Genomic DNA, 20,278 nt, shown 5'->3' on the forward strand with positions numbered 1-20,278 from the left:
TTCGTCTTCGTCGATGAAAAGGTCTATGCGACGGAATAAAACAACCCTACAAACTATATGAAGTATTTTTGAAACCAGAAGTAAGAACGACCTTCGGATGTTCAAAAACGTCCGAATTAGATTTAATAACGACAATTCAACGTGTTAGACGTGACTGCTACGAATAAGTTTTCAGGGCTCACGGGAAATTCACGTTTTTAGTTGAATGCCAATACACGACATAATAAATTAAACTCCCCAAAAGCGTCAATTAAATTTCTTCGTAGTAGATTATCTTACTTTCACGGCGTAAGCATGTTCAATTAAGACGCTATCGTAGCAGGTGAGGCTTCCAATAGTATTGGTCAGGTGTTATGGGAAAAGAAGGACCTACATAAACACCTGTATCCTTACACAGTGTTTACCCCTGCGGTTGATAAACCTGAGATTCAGACTACAGTTTCATCAATGCATGAAATATGTGCAGCAAAGATGACGTCAAAGTGAAGCCTCGAAACGCTGTAACCAAAGTTAAATGTTCCCCTCGCAGATATCTGTAACCGTATTCTTTTCCTTGGCATCTATCCGTAAAAAATGAAACTAGCTCGCGCAACAGTTATCCACAAGGAAGGGCCAGTAAATGAACAAAACAATTTTACACGTATGGCTTTTCTGCCTGTCTTTTCCAGGATAGTGCGGCACGTATTAAATATTTGAATGACTTGCTTTCTAACTGCCAATAAAGTTATAGCTCGGGGTCAATACGGTTTCAGAAAAAAGAACCTTCCGAACATGGAGTACTCTGAATAAAGGAAAAAATACAATATAACCTCGAAAGCAAAATGTTCATGATGAGCACACAGGTTCATCTCAGCTTTTGATGGTGGGCAAGATAACATCTTTATCGCTAAATTCTCTTTTCGTGGAATACATGGTGATGGGTCATCGTTAAAAAATAAGCCGTGTTAGTTCTCGGTAACACTTCACAAGCATAGATGGTGCGACTCTAAACAAATATATCATGAAGTGCCGTGAGGGTTGATTTTAGCAGCTGTTTTATTTTTTGTATGCGTAAACAATATTGTGAATAAAACTACTTATTCTAAGGCCATGTCATATGGAGATGAAACGTGTTTTTCTTTAGTGCAGGACGGCATCTTCTTCTTGAATGAAATGACTCCTTATTGAGTAATTTATGCTCATGAGTGAATAGCAATAAGCTCCCCCTAAATAGAAAGAAAGCACAGTGTCTAATTTTTTAAACAAATGGGGCTAAATCACCTACAGGGCTTGATTGAAATTTTAGCTATTCAGCAGTCGTCATCGCAAAAGTTCGTAGAGGTCATAGCTTAAATATATATATATATATATATATATATATATATATATATATATATATATATATATATATATATATATATATATATATATATATATATATATATATATATATATATATATATATCACCGCACAGAGGCAATCTGAATGTGGAATATTTTGGGGCCATAGATATTTGAGATAGGTTGCCATATCTTCTCCCACAGAATTTGAATTTACTTCGGGCTAATACAGTACTGATCGACGTACTGTTCCTTCGTGTTGTCGACAGCAGACACAGCAGATGAACTGTCTAAACACTGTGATATCCAAGGCGTAGTGTTCTGTCATTTTCCTGTTTTTTTTCTGTAATATCACTCATCAATAAAACACAACTTGTTGAAAACTATATCTGCACCATTTCTTTACATTGTTTGGTTCGGTTTGCTTGCTCAGGCGGCACTGTTCCGGTGTTTGCGACAAGTGAGAAGTATCTTATCCTTATCTCAGCATCGTTGCAATTGACGCACGCGACGCACTTTGTTTCAAGTTCCAATGGGTGGTTATTTCGAAATTTTCCGTCATTTATTGCCGTCGTCTTGTAAAAAAAATGTCCATCACGAGATATGCAGAGTACTACAGTGTGTGTGGCACCCTAATCTTCCGCATTCACGTATTTGTTGCCCAACTGCGTTCAAAGGACGTTCAGAAGCTCTCCTGACCTGCTGAATGAAAGAATTGAATTAGCATGCATAAGGTGTGCAGCAAATATACCTGTCACCGTTTCACAATTGGAATCTTGTAAGGATTTCCGAACTCCCTCATGAGAGATTCATACCCTGACGTTGCATTAGCGGTGAATAACAGAGCATCAAAATTGCGAATCACGGAACTAACTCTACCGCCGCGGTCACTAGGCTGCTATGGTGTTGCGCTGCTGAGCATGAGGTCGCGGGATGAAATCCCGGCTGCGGCTTCCACATTTTGAAGGGGCAAAATGCAAAAACGCCCGTGGCCCACACGTTGAAGACGCGTTAAAGATCCCCAGGTTTTTTTTTCAGAATTATATCCGAGTCCCTCAATACGGAGTGCCTTATAATCAAATCGTGGTTTTAGCACGCAAAAAACCAGAATTCAATTCGAACTAACTCCTTACTGGGCGAATCTGTGCCCACAAGAACACGTTACACTCAAAGTACAACGATAGCAGGCAGCACAGTCAGCGCTCGTCGAACTCTGATAAGCGGATCAAGCACGTCGGCTTTTATACATGACTCATTCAAGGTTCGAGCGTCAACGCTGGTGCCCGCATGCCTTCCAGAAAGTACCACACAATTCGAATGTACTACGCATTCGGTTATATTACACAAATTTTGGTGACAGCAGCCAATGGACACAAAAATCGCAAGCATTCGAGAAACATGCAGGCGTGTCCTGCGCCGAGTGCTACTGTGTAACATTTGGTAGCTATTGAAACGTGTTCACCAGAGAAAGATGAAGTACACGTGTCAATATTTTGCGTGCACCGTCATCGACATAGGCATACAGGCTAAAAATTCTTTTATTTCTTGCGAATGGTTGACGTCAATCACTTCAGTGACATTCCAGCTCAGAAGCTTATGCTATATGTGCGGCTGGTTTCTTTGAAAAGGGCAGCGCAAAAGAATGTTGGGAACAGCAAGCCGTTCTTTCGGCGTTTATCACCGACCATGACTGCGTCGCTCGCACTAAACTTTGGTCAAGGCTTTAAAAAGTATATAAACACCACCTAATCCAACCTTCCGAGCTCACTACGGTTTCTGCAAGCGCAACGAACACTAATACGGTACGCGCGCTAGAAGGCCTGACTGGTAATTGTTTTTCAAGTCACAGAGGTGCGTATTTTCCAGAGATGTATTATATATACATTACGGTAATTCACTCATAGTTCTTGCTTCACTTTTGCCAATGGGTCTGAAGCCATTGAGTTTCGTGTATTTGGTGCGCTATAACGTTTTGTGGTGCGATGTAATCACATTATTTTCCACGCAATCACTCGTGAATGGGTCAATTGCTCTAAGCTTATTCATGCCGTGCTCCGACATGGAATATCAGTTTTTCGAAGTTTGCAGTCGCCTAGAGATAAAGTCTTATTATTATTCGCCACGCTTTTCCGTTGTGGTTGGTGACAAAATAGCCAACTTCACAATTTCTTGCGTATCATGTGTCAGGCAGTCATTGCTAGGCACATTCTTTAACGAGTGCACTCATAAGAAAGCTGTGACTGTGATCCTCAGTTGCTTTCAGTGGATGTGCTCGAACTTACTGGAGACAAGAAAGAATAATACATATGAACGATAGCGACTGTTTAAGTACTAAATTGCGGCGATATGCCTTTATAATATTTTGGGGGAACTTTGCCGTTAGCAAAAAACTAATCGCAAAATTGTTTTGAAAAAGGAAAGCCGCGGTTTGAGTACAGATCTCCGCTCAACATTTTATTCCGGATGTTACTCAACCCAATTTTCTTCTATTGCACATTATCCTATCGTGAACTGGGTTCATTGTGACCTGCTGGTTGCACACATTGACTGCTTCGAGAGGTTCACAATAAGTAAGGAGCTTTTCTTTAAGTGCTAGGCTATTTCTAACTAAGTGACCAGAGGCCTAAAGCCTACCGTTCGACTTTGCCAGTTAAGGTGATCATTTATTTGATAAAATATACCTCTGATTTCAACTAGGTTATGAATTGCAGACCGCACGTTGACGGTATATGAACCAACCTCAATACTTTGTGGTATTAAGTGAATAGTAGTGCAGTAAAGTATAACATCGCGTGTGACCCTCTAATGAAAGGGTATTAGTCTTTACTTCTGGTGAAGAATCAGTGCACTTAGAGTGCTCATAGACATAAAAACCCACTTGATCACGGGCGATGCTTTTGCACCGTCACTGTGAAAAGCCTCCTCTAGCGCAGGAATATTATTACGGGGAGGAAAAGACGTCGATTTAAAGGTTATATACAGAAGGACGCTTTTTGCTGCCTGCTGCTGCACTACTTCTTTGTTTGCCTCAAGACAATGATTTATGCATACTAAAGACATAGATAGCACAACTGCGGGCGCAGTGCGCGTTTCGAAAAGCCCATCACCAGAGTGAATAGCGCTAACCAGGGGCGCTATAGATAACGTACAGCTATTCCAAGCTATTCGAATTCTGCAATCAGCCCTCCGCTATTGGCCAAAACATTTTTGGACCAACCCCACTTCACCTCTGCCACGCGACGTTACAAAACCGTGAAAACTAACTGCGTCAATGTGGCTCGTACGCGGTAAAGATGCATTAATATGCCGAACAAAACTGAATTTTTTCTAAATAGCCGCAGGTTTCCCCGTTCCGAAAGAAATAAAAGATGGCTGACCCCGATCGCCCAGGCACTGGCTACTCGCAAATGCCGGAGACTATGGGCACTTTCGGCACGTTTACGACCTTGCTCTGCCAACTCTTCCTTGCTGGGGATCAGATTTAGCGGCATTGTTCAGCTTCCGTTGCACGCCGCCGTTTTCTTTTTTTTTTTTTTGACCAGCCACCGCAACCAAATTAAGGGAAACCGGAACAATCGCACGCGCCGGCACCACTCTCTTCAACTGGTTATCTATTTTCTGTGCGCTGGCTCGGCCCCATTAAGACTCTCTCCACGTGAACGTGCTCCTCGCCTCCTGGTAGTCAATTACAAAAAGAACAACTCAATGTAGGCAATGGTATGCGTTTTGAAAGCAAAGTGACCGCCTCTAAGCTAAGAGAACGTCTGACTGGGCTGTGAATGCAACGCTGCGAGTCACCGCCCTATGCTGGCGTTGGTGGTCACGCAATTGGGACGTCAGGAGATTGGAATGAAACATATTGGACTAGTTTTACGTTATAGGGCCCCAGATTCGGCTATGAACGGCAAATTTGGCTTTTTGATTGTGGGTTCGTTCCTGAGCGCGAATGACGCGTAACCGCGCAGTGCAACATCTCACCTAAAATCACTTAGTTGAGCTATTGTTGAATATTTGAAAACAACAAACAGGATATTCAGTAGTCGTTTTATTATTTTACAAAACGAAAGGAAAAGACGCTGCCGGCCGCGACATTGCTATCTGAGGTTTTGCGCACACAAGCAGCGGCCGGTAAAAATAAAAAGGAGTGGGAGACAATGACAGGGGTAGAACTGAGGATGGCGAGCAAGTACAAGGAAGAGCTATGCGCACTGTACCATGGGCGAGGGACCGTTGCAAACATCTGCAACAACACACTTCATACACAAAGCTACAGGCGCAGTTCTGAATTGTACTACGTACGAGCGACTGACCGCAACATCGGCAATAACACTCTGCATATACAAAGATGCGCGCGTGCACTGTTCGCTCGCGAACTACGCAGCCGCACTGCGACTACGCGCTTTCATCGCTCGCACCGCCTACGACACAACAGCACGTAAATAACAGCTGGAACGCATTACTGGCAAGTTTCCCTTCTAGTCAGTACCTAATTCCTTTGCCACGTTTCTTGGCGGCCGACGCGAGTCGCAAGGCGAAACGTGGTAGAAGAGGAGGAACTTGGCGCTACTTGGCAAAAGCCGATCTAGGGACTTGACCAGGAATAAGACCGAGCGTCGCCTCTTTCTCTCTCTCTATCTTCGTTGCTGACAGCGCCTCGTAGCATGACCCCCGGCAGCGACCCCCGGCAGTCTTGGTGCTTGGTGGGTCCAAGTGATGTGGCTTTATTCTTCTGACGTGGACGATGCTAGGGGCAGATCACGGCATGGTGACATCGAGAGGTTCGATTTCATATCTGTTGTTGGTTACTTTGCGCAAGACACGATACGTGCAAGAATATGGTGAAATCGACTTCTCACAAACACCAACACTTCGTGATGGTGTCCAGAGGAGGACCATGTCACCAGGGTTGAAATAGGCATCGCGGTGGCGGGCGTCATAGACAAGTCGTTGCTTTTGGTGCGAAGCGTTGAGACGCCAGCGGGCAATTTCATGCGCATTTCCAGCTCTCGAGGTGACACCACGTGTATATTCTGACGTCGAGGGAAGAGTAGTGGGAAGGCGCGTGTCGAAAGGAAGTACGGGGTCTCGACCGTATGAAAGGAAAAATGGAGAGACCTGCGGAGTCATGTGGGGACATGTTGTAGGCAAATGTTACAAAAGGGCGGGCGGCGTCCCAGTCTTTATGGTCAGCGAACACGTACCCCACGAAACAAAGAAGCAGCTATTTGATGTTTAAAAGAAGTCTTGAACGGGTAATAAGAAAGTATAATAGCTGTCTTAGTCAAGACATTTCGTAGCTGTGGAAGTATGGAAGTACGTCAGTAAGCCCTGCTAACGTTACGCTAAAAGTTGGCTAATAGCTTGACAAGAGCAACTAAACACCTTTATCAGGCGTTCCCTCAAATTTTATGGCCGCTATTACAGTAAAACTAGTTTTTCCCAAAGTTACAATGTATTTTAAACAAGGCACGAATATCAGAAAAAAGAAGTTTATATTATCGGATAGAGTGATTCACATGTATTTTTCCCAGATATGAACTATGCGAATAGTGTAGTGCCGCCTGGTTGGTCAATTAGTGCATTTTACTTAGACCAATCTATTGAATGCCGCCTATCAGAATTATTTTGCAAGTAAAAGAAGATCTGTATTGTATGCTGATATTAGGCCGATGTGCACCCCTTGACTGAAACAAGAATGATATCTTTGTATGAAACACGTCATTGCTGACAAAACTTCACCCTGCTCGGTCTCCACCGAGCTGGAACTGTTTCTAGCGGGGAAACATTTCATTTTTCGTCAGGGATGCTGTGGTTCAGGCAAAAATTACGTCCTGGTTTCAGCTACAGGCAGCAGGATAGCATGACACCAGTATACGAAGCAACGCATTGCTACAATGAATTCTTAAGAAATAAAGGGCAGTTCTACACCAAGAAAAATACTACTGCGCACCACTCTATCCAGTAATACAATTCTCTTTCCTGATATGTATGCCTCATTGAAGAGTAAATTGTAACTTACTTTGTGGGTACCCGTTGTAATGTATCGCCATATGCTCGCATAGCATCCCGCAGAAAGAATGGCCACTTCTACGGCACACCAGCCATTAGTGAATTCTTTGCATGTTACCGGAACTTAAACATAACTCATATTATGCCGTTATATTTTTTATACATTGCAAGTACAGTTTTTCATGCAATTCATAAACCATGATTACAACCGAAAATGCAGAAATCCATCTACTTGACACTATGTGACATAGTCAAACCTTGCTACCTAATAAATTAGAAAAGATGCAGAAAGTGCAATTACCAATTGAAAAATAGCATCAAAGGTGATCATGCATGAATCTTGAAGATGATGGCCGCCGCTGCTAGAGCAAGCCAGCCTTTGTAGGAGAGCACTGGCTGCCCACAAAAGCTTCCTGTCACAGGCCACGCATGAATTTTATTGTGTCTCAACACGGCAGTTCTTGCACACACAGGCTAGCAACTTCTGCACAGAAGAGGGAAAGAAGGTGAGGTAGGAAATGATAATGTGCAAATTGGAACAACAATACGTGTCAAGCAAGCAGCTTGCCTCATATTACAAATAAATTAAGTATTCCTTTCTCTTAAATTACGAGGCTCATAAGGTATGTATATGATGATGTTTAAAATTAGTAGTATATTTTCTGGCATATAGTCATTAAATTGCAAGGAAAAGTCAGAGTCAACCTTCCAAATAATATATGGTGTTTTGCGGCTAAAAAGGCTAAAACCAAAATCAAGTTTGGCATTTTCCGCTGTCTAGCTGTTGCCCCTTTTTCTTTTCAAATTTATACATGACAGTGCTGTGTAAGCAGGTAGCATACAAAGAAAAACTGGTGATAAAGTAGTATCCCAAAGCAACACTTTTGGGGCTGGATCAGTCCCTTTTGTTGATACATATTCATGTGAGCCTAATTGGCTTGGGTAATATCGCACTCCAATGAGGCATCATTTGGATGATACGTTATACAAAATTTAAAGTATATCATGATGCGATAAAAACGATTACATGGCACCACGGTTTTGGAAGTGTTAACGGGCTGCTTGTGCAAGAAAGTCAAAAGTGATTTGTAGTGGTAGCAAATACATCAGTGCATCTATAGCCTGTAGTCATTCTGAGCATCTACAATGACTCGCAGTTGAAAAGCCACTGCACACAAAAAGATGTATTAATGTAATGGTACCTGATGAATAATTACCCACCTTGTGAAAAGTCAAATGTCGCACCCTAATAGGCCAGGGCAAATATATTGCTGGATTCTGATAACACCTCCAATTATATTATTGAAATTGATGACGAAAACAGCACAGGCACAATTATAGTTATGACGAAATTTTAAAGCCACATATGCAAACTGCTGGTACCCTCAGCATCATGCCTGTTCTACACGCACATGTCACAGCACAATCTCTATCTCAGCCACAGGCTCCTCCACACATGATTCTGCAATCTCGTCCCCATAAGCTTACAAAAGAGTCTGCACAAGCTACCTGATGTGATTCATTAGGCAGGCGCCACTCGAGTGCTGACGTTGGTAGAGCCAAATTGAAGTTTGTTCTAGTAATGACGCCTCGGCCTATGTTTTATCAATTGTAACGTCAAGGCGTACCTTTTGCAACACACACAAAGAAATCTGAAATTTAGCTGCTTCGTGATGCTGTACAGTTAATTCCTGTAAACGCCATACGTGGGTCCGTGCCGTAGATATTGCAATACCGGGCCCGCCCGCGGCGGAGGTGAAGCAGGTGTTAAGCGCTCGCCATACGTGGGTCCGTGCCGAAGATATTGCAATACCGGGCCCGCCCGCGGCGGAGGTGAAGCAGGTGTTAAGCGCTCGCCATACGTGGGTCCGTGCCGAAGATATTGCAATACCGGGCCCGCCCGCGGCGGAGGTGAAGCAGGTGTTAAGCGCTCGCCATACGTGGGTCCGTGCCGAAGATATTGCAATACCGGGCCCGCCCGCGGCGGAGGTGAAGCAGGTGTTAAGCGCTCGCCATACGTGGGTCCGTACCGAAGAAATTGCAATACCGGGCCCGCCCGCGGCGGAGGTGAAGCAGGTGTTAAGCGCTCGCCATACGTGGGTCCGTAGCGAAGATATTGCAATACCGGGCCCGTCCGCGGCGGAGGTGAAGCAGGTGTTAAGCGCTCGCCATACGTGGGTCCGTACCGAAGATATTGCAATACCGGGCCCGCCCGCGGCGGAGGTGAAGCAGGTGTTAAGCGCTCGCCATACGTGGGTCCGTGCCGAAGATATTGCAATACCGGGCCCGCCCGCGGCGGAGGTGAAGCAGGTGTTAAGCGCTCGCCATACGTGGGTCCGTGCCGAAGATATTGCAATACCGGGCCCGCCCGCGGCGGAGGTGAAGCAGGTGTTAAGCGCTCGCCATACGTGGGTCCGTGCCGAAGATATTGCAATACCGGGCCCGCCCGCGGCGGAGGTGAAGCAGGTGTTAAGCGCTCGCCATACGTGGGTCCGTGCCGAAGATATTGCAATACCGGGCCCGCCCGCGGCGGAGGTGAAGCAGGTGTTAAGCGCTCGCCATACGTGGGTCCGTGCCGAAGATATTGCAATACCGGGCCCGCCCGCGGCGGAGGTGAAGCAGGTGTTAAGCGCTCGCCATACGTGGGTCCGTACCGAAGATATTGCAATACCGGGCCCGCCCGCGGCGGAGGTGAAGCAGGTGTTAAGCGCTCGCCATACGTGGGTCCGTACCGAAGATATTGCAATACCGGGCCCGTCCGCGGCGGAGGTGAAGCAGGTGTTAAGCGCTCGCCATACGTGGGTCCGTACCGAAGTTATTGCAATACCGGGCCCGCCCGCGGCGGAGGTGAAGCAGGTGTTAAGCGCTCGCCATACGTGGGTCCGTACCGAAGATATTGCAATACCGGGCCCGCCCGCGGCGGAGGTGAAGCAGGTGTTAAGCGCTCGCCATACGTGGGTCCGTGCCGAAGATATTGCAATACCGGGCCCGCCCGCGGCGGAGGTGAAGCAGGTGTTAAGCGCTCGCCATACGTGGGTCCGTGCCGAAGATATTGCAATACCGGGCCCGCCCGCGGCGGAGGTGAAGCAGGTGTTAAGCGCTCGCCATACGTGGGTCCGTACCGAAGATATTGCAATACCGGGCCCGTCCGCGGCGGAGGTGAAGCAGGTGTTAAGCGCTCGCCATACGTGGGTCCGTACCGAAGATATTGCAATACCGGGCCCGTCCGCGGCGGAGGTGAAGCAGGTGTTAAGCGCTCGCCATACGTGGGTCCGTACCGAAGATATTGCAATACCGGGCCCGTCCGCAGCGGAGGTGAAGCAGGTGTTAAGCGCTCGCCATACGTGGGTCCGTACCGAAGATGTTGCAATACCGGGCCCGCCCGCGCTGAAGGTGAACCAGGTGTTAAGCGCTCGCCATACGTGGGTCCGTGCCGAAGTTATTGCAATACCGGGCCCGTCCACGGCGGAGGTGAAGCAGGCGTTAAGCACTCCCCATAGGTGGGCCCATCGCAAAGATTCCGAAGGACGCGCTATATGTTCCCGAGTCCACAGGCGTATGTGCCATTGATCTTGGACCCTTTCTACACTGTCACCAGGATCGGCCCACATGATGATTTTTTCTGTTAATGGACGCCGAAAACACTACGGAAGTTAGTCATACACTGTGTTCGCTGTAAAATGCAGCAACATGTGGACTGCCGAGTACAATGATTTGTCGGCGCTTTAGGAATGTGGGTGAGGGGTGGAGGCGTGGGCGGATAGGGGGGGGGTAAATCGCTTAATTTCGGGGGGGGGGCGCCCCCCGCCCCCCTGGGTACGTGCCTGCCAGACAGTAACAGCTGCAGGGCACCGATTATTTGTCGCAGCATGGTTTTGATGACAGAGTCCGATGGTGACATCTGAGTGCACTGAAAGGCCCTTGTGTGCGGCAGCAAGCATGGCCATACATTCGATTCCGGGCTTGCGCGGCTGGCTTGAAGCAATAGTTTGGAGAGATCTATTGATGCCGATTGAACTACCTTCTACTCGACTTGGGGAAATGGAGCCAGGGAGCTCTCATTTAGACCTACAGCTCGTCCGCGCCAACGGCGCGTACCTCTCCCACTTGTGGCGTATCACGGCCTCTGGTCGACCTAGGTCGGTATGCATGGTAAGAAGTGCAGTGGGAAAATTTGTTCTATATTGAAGGCGTTGCATTGACACATAGCTTCTCAAAGCACTAGCTAATATTGAAAAGGAAGGAATACACTGGCGCGCTTTCGTCTAATGTGAAGAGAGAGCGCACGCGCTAAGCGTCTTGAAATGATACGGTGCACGAGGGAAGGAATGATGAGGACGGTATGCTCAAGCGGCAAAATTGCATCTGTGGCCTAGTAGATAGAGCTTCGTCCTGTTAGGCCGGGGAATTAGGGTTCAAGTCCCGGGATCGCGCACGCACATCTCTGAAGCGAGCCTTTTTCTTTTTTTGACTACTTCCACAGTTCTTGATGTAGAAAGCCGACTAGGAGTCTCACCAAATAGACCTAGTTGAAGGTGTTGCGCCACATTAAAAAAAAAGTCGGCTAGGCTTTATCAAGGACGCAGCCTCAGTGTCCCGCGTAAAAGGGTTTGTGAGTGCTACGGCACTAGGGTAGCGGTCACAAAATACTCGTCAAATTTATTCGTAAATACAAAGGATAATGCAGATCCCTCGTACTGGGGTAATCGAAGTTATGTGAAGGCATTTTGCAGGTTATAGCATCGACCCTGGGGCGGCGCGTCTCGGCCGGCTCATTGACTCTCGATGAATTCTAGCAGACGCTCAGTGTGGAGCTCGGACATGCTGAGGTGCAGAAAGAAAGTGGGCTTTCCTATCTGCTCGATGATTTCGAGCACATTCCCATTTCCTGTGCGCCCAGTAGCACCACAGTAGTACGCCATCCTCGACATGCTCGAGTAACCCTCTGATGAACGCAATGTCCTAGTTGGCACACTTCTAATGAAGATGCGGTTTTCCAAGAGTTTCTTTGTGAGCTTTAGGAGCCCGTTAGCGTGCGTCTTGTGTTAAATTTGCTTTCGAATCGGTGTTCCTACAGAGGCAACCACCATCTGGTGTTATGCAGCTGACATGCCCGGACCTTCTTATGCAAACCACCTTGCTCGACGCAGGCGATGCGCGAGAATATGATGCGACAGTCGGATGACGGAGCTCGAACAACGCCGATGCCGCGACCGTGCCGGAAACGCGCAAACATGAGCATATACCTAGCGGCTCACGCTGGTAGGCGCGACCAGCCCGTGGCATAGGAGGCTAGATAGATACACTCAAAGTTTCCGACATTCGCAAAAAATGCTTCCATGTTTAAATGAAACCTTCCATGTTTAAATTATACCACGTGTCTAAAGCTACGCCGGATGTACGCGCGAACAACCTAGTTTGTCGCCATAAAGGTACGGCGGAATGGCGGATACATGAGGAAAACGCTTTTTCACAAACGCATTCCACCAAACTTAGCACTACCTTCGGAATGCAGCTGTTAAAATACGTACAGAACAGCTTATCATAGAAGCTTTTCTTCCCGTCATCACATGTCCGAGCTAGGAGCCTGCACAAAAAATGAGGAGTAGTACGCACCGTAGCGCATTTCGACGGCAATCTCTGCTAGCGCGATGGCGGCCACGCTATGCTATCGGCAGGGGTGTTTCAAGCGGTTGTAGACGTTAAACACATTGTAGAATAAGAGGCTAGAGTACACCGTACGTGAACTGCGCGTGGATCGGACGCCGACACGCCAAAGTAAACAAACGTAGACTCTAACAAGCAAAGACACCAACAATTTTGAGGTGTTTGCTAATGTGACAACTGGTAAAGCAACGTGGCGTTGACGTAACGCGTCTCGTATCCTTGCATCTCGCACCACAAAGCAGTGGGAAGGCGTGTCCGCCGGGCATTGATCCGACGGGCACGGGTAATCGCTGAAGACGTCTAAGGAGCCCCGGATTGGGGCCTCCTCCCTATTTCCTCTTACATATAAATAAACATGTTTTCCTCATATTGCGCGCCAGGCAGATGCCCAGCTAGGGTTTGATTCCCTGTGGAAACGCACATTTTTCTGTTTTTTTCTTTCTTTCTTTACTTATTGCAACAGCATCCCTGCTATGGCGGGAACATTATCGCCACTTAGATGCAAAAATGGGCACTGACAGCAAGGAATGCGCCCTGACGGCCGCTGGACGGCCAGGTCTAATGCGCCGTCGGTTCCTAACGTATAAGGAGGTTTATTGTGCTTTGACGTAATAGTTCGGGTGAAAGCCGCAAGGTAGAGAAAAGTAATTATTAAAGGCAAAATGACACATTCACCCAAACGTAGCTAAGCGCTACAAAGGATTACCATACGGGTTCCTCGAAAAAAAAGCTTCGCAGTAGAAGAAAAATTCGTCGTGTTCCGGGGCTCGAACCCGGGACCTCCGCGTTTCCGGGTCAGTCGCTCTACCATCTGAGCTAACCAGGCTTTTTTTTCTTTATTACGTGGAAAAGAAAACTGAAGGTGTGTTACAAAGTGGACACAACTACAGGCTTAAAACTCAGGCAAACACAAACATGCATCCAACAAGTGCGTCCAGTCTGGCGGAGGTTCCTGCGCAGCGTACACACTTCTTACATGAGCAGCACTTTCGCGAAAGGAGGACTTTGTAGATCGTGGGCTTCCGGCATGGCGATCACACAGGCTACTAATCCATAGGCTATATAAACCAAGTACTGTGAACATGCCATAGGGAGGACCACCCGTAACCTTAAACGGTAGAAACCTAATTGTATATGGAGTCATGTCAACGTCCTTTTTAAGCGTCCGTTGGAGAACGTCCCAAAAAATACAGCGTCCCTACAGTCTATGAAGCAGTGATCGATGGTTTCGGCACATGGACAGAGCCGACAGTTTGTTGACCACGGCACAAAGGAACCCCTCGAATTCAACAAAGTTTTAACAGGGAGTGTTTCCGAACGTAATTTAAAGAAAAATGTTTTTACTCCAGGAGCTACACACATTTTTCGGACGCGTTTAAGTACTTCCTGATAAGGTCGGCGCAAATAAGGTGCACGATACAATGGATCTGGGAAAATAGAGTCCACCAGTGCCGCAGAAATTGCTTTTCGACTCGCAGTGAACACGTACTCCCAGGCTGAATCTAACTTTCAAGAAAAGAAATGTGTCAACAGCCTCCTTGAGAAAGCCCCAGGGAGCCTGTGGGACATCTTTGGCATTTGATGACACTGCTATATTAGGAACATAATGAACTAAACGGAGTTGCAACATTTCACGCAAAAATGGATGGTCATTGTCTCGAAAGCAAAACAGGCGTGAAACAATTTTCCTGATGAAGAGGTGGACTAATCCTAGCCCACCACGTTCAAGGGGGAGGAACAGATTGTCGCGCCACATCGATGCACAACTCGAACTCCGAATAGTTGCAAATACGCGACGCACTGCCTGAAGGCGAAGTCGTGAGCAGTGCAGTACTTTCAGCACATACATAAGACGGGAACCTAAGAAAACGTTACACACTTCACTACGACAGAACATTGACAAATTCCGCCCTCGCCATGCATTCACTTTACGTTGAATTTTGACAATTTCTCCCGACCAATGAGCGTTGCTATTTCTATACTGTGAGAGAGGCACACCTAAATAACGCAGGTCTTCTTTCCATTGAATGCCTGCGTAATGCGATGGCATTGTGGCCCATAATCCAAACCAAAAACCTGAACTTTTTTCAAAGTGAACGCTTGCAGCAGAAGCCGCGCAAAATTCTTCTGTAATTGCAAGAGCTGTCCTTACATTCTTTTTATCTGCACAAAAAAAGGCCACGTCGTCTGCATACGCAAGAACCCGAACCTCATTAGTCAGTAATTTAAACCCTTGGAAATTTTGTTCTTTAAGAATGCTCATACAAAGTGGTTCTAAATACAAGCGGAACAGAAGCGGTGACAAAGGGCATCCTTGTCGTACTGATGATGCAAGCCTAATCGAATCGGAGACAGAGACATTCACTATCAGCCTCGTTGAACCATTAGCATAACATATCCTGACACCTCTAAGGAGCAGGGATCCGATATTTATATGCTCTAGTACAGTAAACAGGAATGAGTGATTCACCCTGTCGAACGCCTCAGCCAGATCTAGCTGTACCATTGCCACCTGTCCAATCCCCTCAGCCACACACTATAGCACCGGTCTCGCAACGTGAATGTTCGTACGAATGGAGCGGCCCCTGATGTCACATGTTTGATGATCACCGACCACAGATCTTATTACAACTTGCAAACGGTTAGCTAATACCTTAGCAAAAATTCTATAATCAACATAGCATAAGGAGATAGGTCGATATCCGTCAACTTTTTGCAATTTTGTCGCATCATCGCTTTTGGCTATAAGGACGGTGTGTCCTTCGTACATTGTGGCGGTTAGGTACCCTACTTCCAAGGCCTCACGGTACACCTGAAGTAGTAATGGCGATAAGAGGGAACAAAAACACAGATAAAATTCGGCAGTAGGGCCATCCGGGCCGGGCGTCATGCCCTTCACTAACGAATCGATGCATGCAGTTACCTCACTAATATCAATGTTTTCATTTGTATAATCGTAATCATCCTGATTTAACTGGGGCAGCAACGATACAATTCTTTTGGCAGCATCTGTATCCAATGGCTTATGGTCTCGAAATAGTTTTTGATAATGCTCGAAAAACGCTTTAGTTATTAGAGTAGGCTCATTAACAATGATTCCACCATACTCTATATTTAGTATTTGTTTCGACAGCGCGTGTCGGCGCTAATCACCAAGGGCCCTACTGCAAGGCTGTTCTTCCAGGAAACGCTGCTCTCGCGCACGCACTCGTGCACATGTGTATTTTTCTGGGTTCAAAGTTTGTAACTGTGCCTTGAACTTATAAATATCATCAATATATTGACCCGGATGTAGGCATTCAAGCTCATGCAATTCACTCAGAAGTCTATACAATGCTTAGTGATTATTCTTTTTTTTTCAAAGGCCAATATTGATGATTCTTCGATAGCTGTCATTTTAACTTCCTGTTTGAATAATTCCCACACAGCAAAGAGTGGCAAGTCCTTCCGGCTTGACACATGAGCTATAAGCTCAGTAACACGATTTAAGAAACACTCACGCGAAATTAATTGGTTATTAAACTTGCACAGCTCCCAGCACATACGCCGACTTTGATACCGACGGCTGCCAAACGATTCTGAGACTAGGCAATGGTCACTAAAGAATATAGGGTGAACAGCGTAACCATAAATAAGAGGTAGAGCGCTAAGAGAAACGTAAATTCGATCAAGCCTTGCATGTGAGGTACCCTGGAAATGCGTATATCGACATCCCGCCTTTTCATTTTCCCTAATATATACAAGCTGATAATCACATAATAGGCGTTGCAACGCATCACTGCTTGGATCATGTCTCAGCTTCACTGGCGTACGATCTTGCGCGTTCCATACACAAATAAACTCACTAAAGAGTGCCAACGCATGATCAGTACAGAAATTATGTTCTAGAGATAAGAAGAAACACTCGCGTTCACGTAACTTGTTCGGAGCGTAAACACACACAAATCTAAAGTTCATACCACTGATATCAATCTCGCAAGAGATTAGGTGCCCTTCCGCATCTGTAAACAAATGTAGCAAATCACCTGGTAAATGTTTTATAACAAATAAGATACAGCGTGCGGAAACGCCTACTGCATGGCTGACACAAACATTATAGTCAAAAAGGAATGGAGATAGAGCTACTTCTGTGTTTTCGTCCGATTCAATCTTTGTTTCTTGGATAGCAGCAATATCTACTTTTCTATTGCGTAACAAATGAAGACGCTGTACTTGCCGTCGCTTACTTCGTAAGCCACGGACATTTAAAGTACCAAAATGGAAGGGAAGAGCGCCAACCATGATTACCGATGTAGGTGTAGCGTCTAAACGCTTCTCCAGAGGTGCACCACTCCCTTCTTGATGAGGTGATGCATTATGAACCTTTTGGTGCACGCTAACACAAGGAACATCTGCAGGAGTAGGTGTTCCCTGGAGCGGTTTGTCAACTTTGACACTTTGGGAACGCGAGCCTCCTTTCCCGAGGGGGATGGATTGTCAGATGGCGCTGGACGCTTCTTAGCGGCCTCACACATCGGTCCAGATTCCACTGACGGTGGGCGATCTTGAACTGGTGGCGATTCTGCCCATGACACAGTTGGTTCGTCGTCAGGCGCCTTAGTCTCATCCTCGCTCGCAGGCTTCTGGCTGAGGCTAATGTCAGCCGATGACGGCTTAGTCTGTTCTTGTCGGTGAGTCTCAGGAAGTGTTTCTCCAGTTGCATCCACAACCTCGCTCACGTCCATTAGATGATCAGTGATAGTATCATCCTCAGCTGGTCTATTTCCACGAAGCTTGTCAGCGTAGTTTCCGACGCATGCATCTGCAGGGTGACCGTAGCGGTGACAGTTACTGCAGCGTGGAATTCTACATTGTCGCCGGATATGCCCAACTCTGTCGCACCGGAGGCAAAGTGGTGGTCGGCCAGGTGCCAAGATAAGCCACTGGTGGCCGTATATGCTCAAAAGATGTGGCAGATTGCTGGCAGAAACTCCATCTTTCAATGGGAACGCTACGTCTCGATTAGTCATTCGCCAGCCCTCCATGCCGTCACACCGCCCCATTTCTCTCGTGATGGACTGCACTGTGCCATATGGCTCTAGTGCTTCCACAATCCATCTCTGTTCGAGGTGTGGGGGAAGCCAAAGATGCTTCATCTTGATATTCTTGCACTCTGGGTCTATGACGAGGCACTTGAGGCCCTTCACCTACAACTCGCCTTTATAGACAAGTTGCTGTTGAGTTGCGTCACTTGAGTGAGTGAGTGAATAAACTTTTATTCGGTCCAGCAAAACGCGATGAAACGCTCACCCGGCTAATCCCACGACGGGACTGCCAGATCTAGTCTGCCGGCCCGATCGCGGGCGCGCTGGACGGCCAGGATTTGCTCCTCAAAGACGGGACTTCGCAGGAGCGCGTCCCACTCTTCCTTGGTGAATTTCGCGCCCAGCGACCCGCACTCCCAGAGCATATCAGGCAAAGTAGCAACCTCAGCACAGGCCACGCAAGAACAATTCGGATAAATCTCGGGATATATGCTATTAAGGGACGCCGGATTTGGGCAGGAGTTCGTTTGCAGGAGTTTGAGTGTGACCGCCTGCGGCCTGCTTAGCTTGGAGTGAGGCGGCGGGAAAACCCCTCTCTCTCTCTCTCTCTCTCTCTCTCTCTCTCTCTCTATATATATATATATATATATATATATATATATATATATATATATATATATATATATATATATAAAAGAATTTAGTGATTTCGTTGTGCATTATAGGAGCGTCTCTGTGTCCGGGGGAGAGTCGCCCGATCCGAGAGCAGCACGGTCGGTAAAGCCACGCGCCGCCTCGTCGGCGGACTCGTTGAGGTTCAGAGGAATCCCCCCAATCGCTCCGACGTGTGCAGGGAACCAAAGGATCGAGTGTATGGAGGTGTTGCCATGTTTGGCGCTTTTCAGGATTTGACCTACCTGCCGGGCTACCCGGCCTTTCTGGAATGCCCTGACGGCGGTTTTCGAATCGCTATACACCCTGTCTCTCCGACCATCTTGCACGGCGAGTGCATTGGCGACTTGCTCGGCCACTTCTGGGTTCGTCGTCCGGACGGAAGCACAGTTGATGACTTTGCCCCGCGTGTCCGCGACGGAAACCGCAAAAACCTTGCTGTCTCGCTATGCAGCTGCATCCACGAAGTTTGCTTCGACCTTGTCCTCGTGTATTAGCTTCACTATGTTCAATACTCTTGCCTTGCGACGACCTGCGTTGTGAACGGGATGATCGTTGCGGGGCAGAAGAGGTACCATGATCTTCTCCCTTATTTCTCTGGAAATTTGGGTGTTTTCAGCCAAGTTCTTGGTGGGTGCGAGTCCGATCTCTTCGAGGATACGCCTGCCGGCCGGCGTGGTGGACAGCCGCGTTACCTGGGCCCGTTCCTGAGCCTCGGCTATCTCCTCCATGGTGTTGTGCATGCCGAGCCGAAGGAGGTCCTCGGTATGCGTTCTGACGGGCAGCCTGAGGGCTCTCTTGACAAGTTTTCTAATGAGGGCATTAAGCTTTTCCCGCTCGGCTCTGAGCCGAGCGTCGCTTTGGCGTAGTGAGTTTTTGCACTTTATGGCCTCGGGTGGCCGATAGGCGAAGTGAGCGCAGCTTGAAATCTTATTGACTAATAGCGGAGGCCTCATAACAAAAAAGCGTAGATTCAAAAATAATTGTTTTTCATTTGCTCGGTCTAATCATGCACAATTTCTGTGTAGTGTAGCATAATGTGGGGAGCTTTGCCGTCTTTTCTGCGTGACGGAGAGGCGAAGTTGGGCTGGCCCGAAAGGATGACGAGTGAGGTACCACTTTCCTTCAGTACAATTACTCTCTGCGGAAAAGGGAGCCATCCTGGCACCCTAGTGGCACGATAACGTCGGAGGTTCCTAGTACTACTTGAGTTTGCAGACGTGGACCATTTACAGGCCGCAGCGATAATGATCTGAAGAGGATTCCAACTGCTCGGTGAGGTAGCTGATGGGGGACGTTTGCTTAAGTACGCAATATGCACCGTCATATTAAGAAAGCAGCTTGATGGAGAGGCCAAGATTAGCCGACGAGACTCGCAGCTAGGACCCACAGAAGCCAGTGAAGCGATATAAACAAAGTAAATGTAGCTCTTAGGAATCGTTGAGTAGCCTCCTTGAGAACATCGTTCCATTACCGATATGACAAGAAAAATTAGCAACGCGACTTCACTCTTTCACAGCGGAGCCTAACAAGTGCTTCTCGCGTTTCTGCTGCGTTATTTGGCAGCTTTATTTCAACACATTTCA

General features: G+C 47.1%; 1 long non-coding RNA gene across 1 annotated transcript in view; it reads left to right on the plus strand.

Annotated features, from left to right (window-relative positions):
* Positions 1–2,982: 2,982 nt before the first annotated feature.
* LOC142590336 (uncharacterized) overlaps positions 2,983–20,278 on the plus strand; it is a 42,475-nt gene continuing 25,179 nt past the window's right edge. The window contains exon 1 of the long non-coding RNA XR_012830077.1: positions 2,983–3,171. This is a non-coding gene — a long non-coding RNA (uncharacterized LOC142590336). The remainder of the gene's footprint in view (positions 3,172–20,278) is intronic.

The sequence above is a fragment of the Dermacentor variabilis genome, chromosome 8 (genome assembly GCF_050947875.1).
Source record: "Dermacentor variabilis isolate Ectoservices chromosome 8, ASM5094787v1, whole genome shotgun sequence".
NCBI lineage: Eukaryota > Metazoa > Arthropoda > Arachnida > Ixodida > Ixodidae > Dermacentor > Dermacentor variabilis.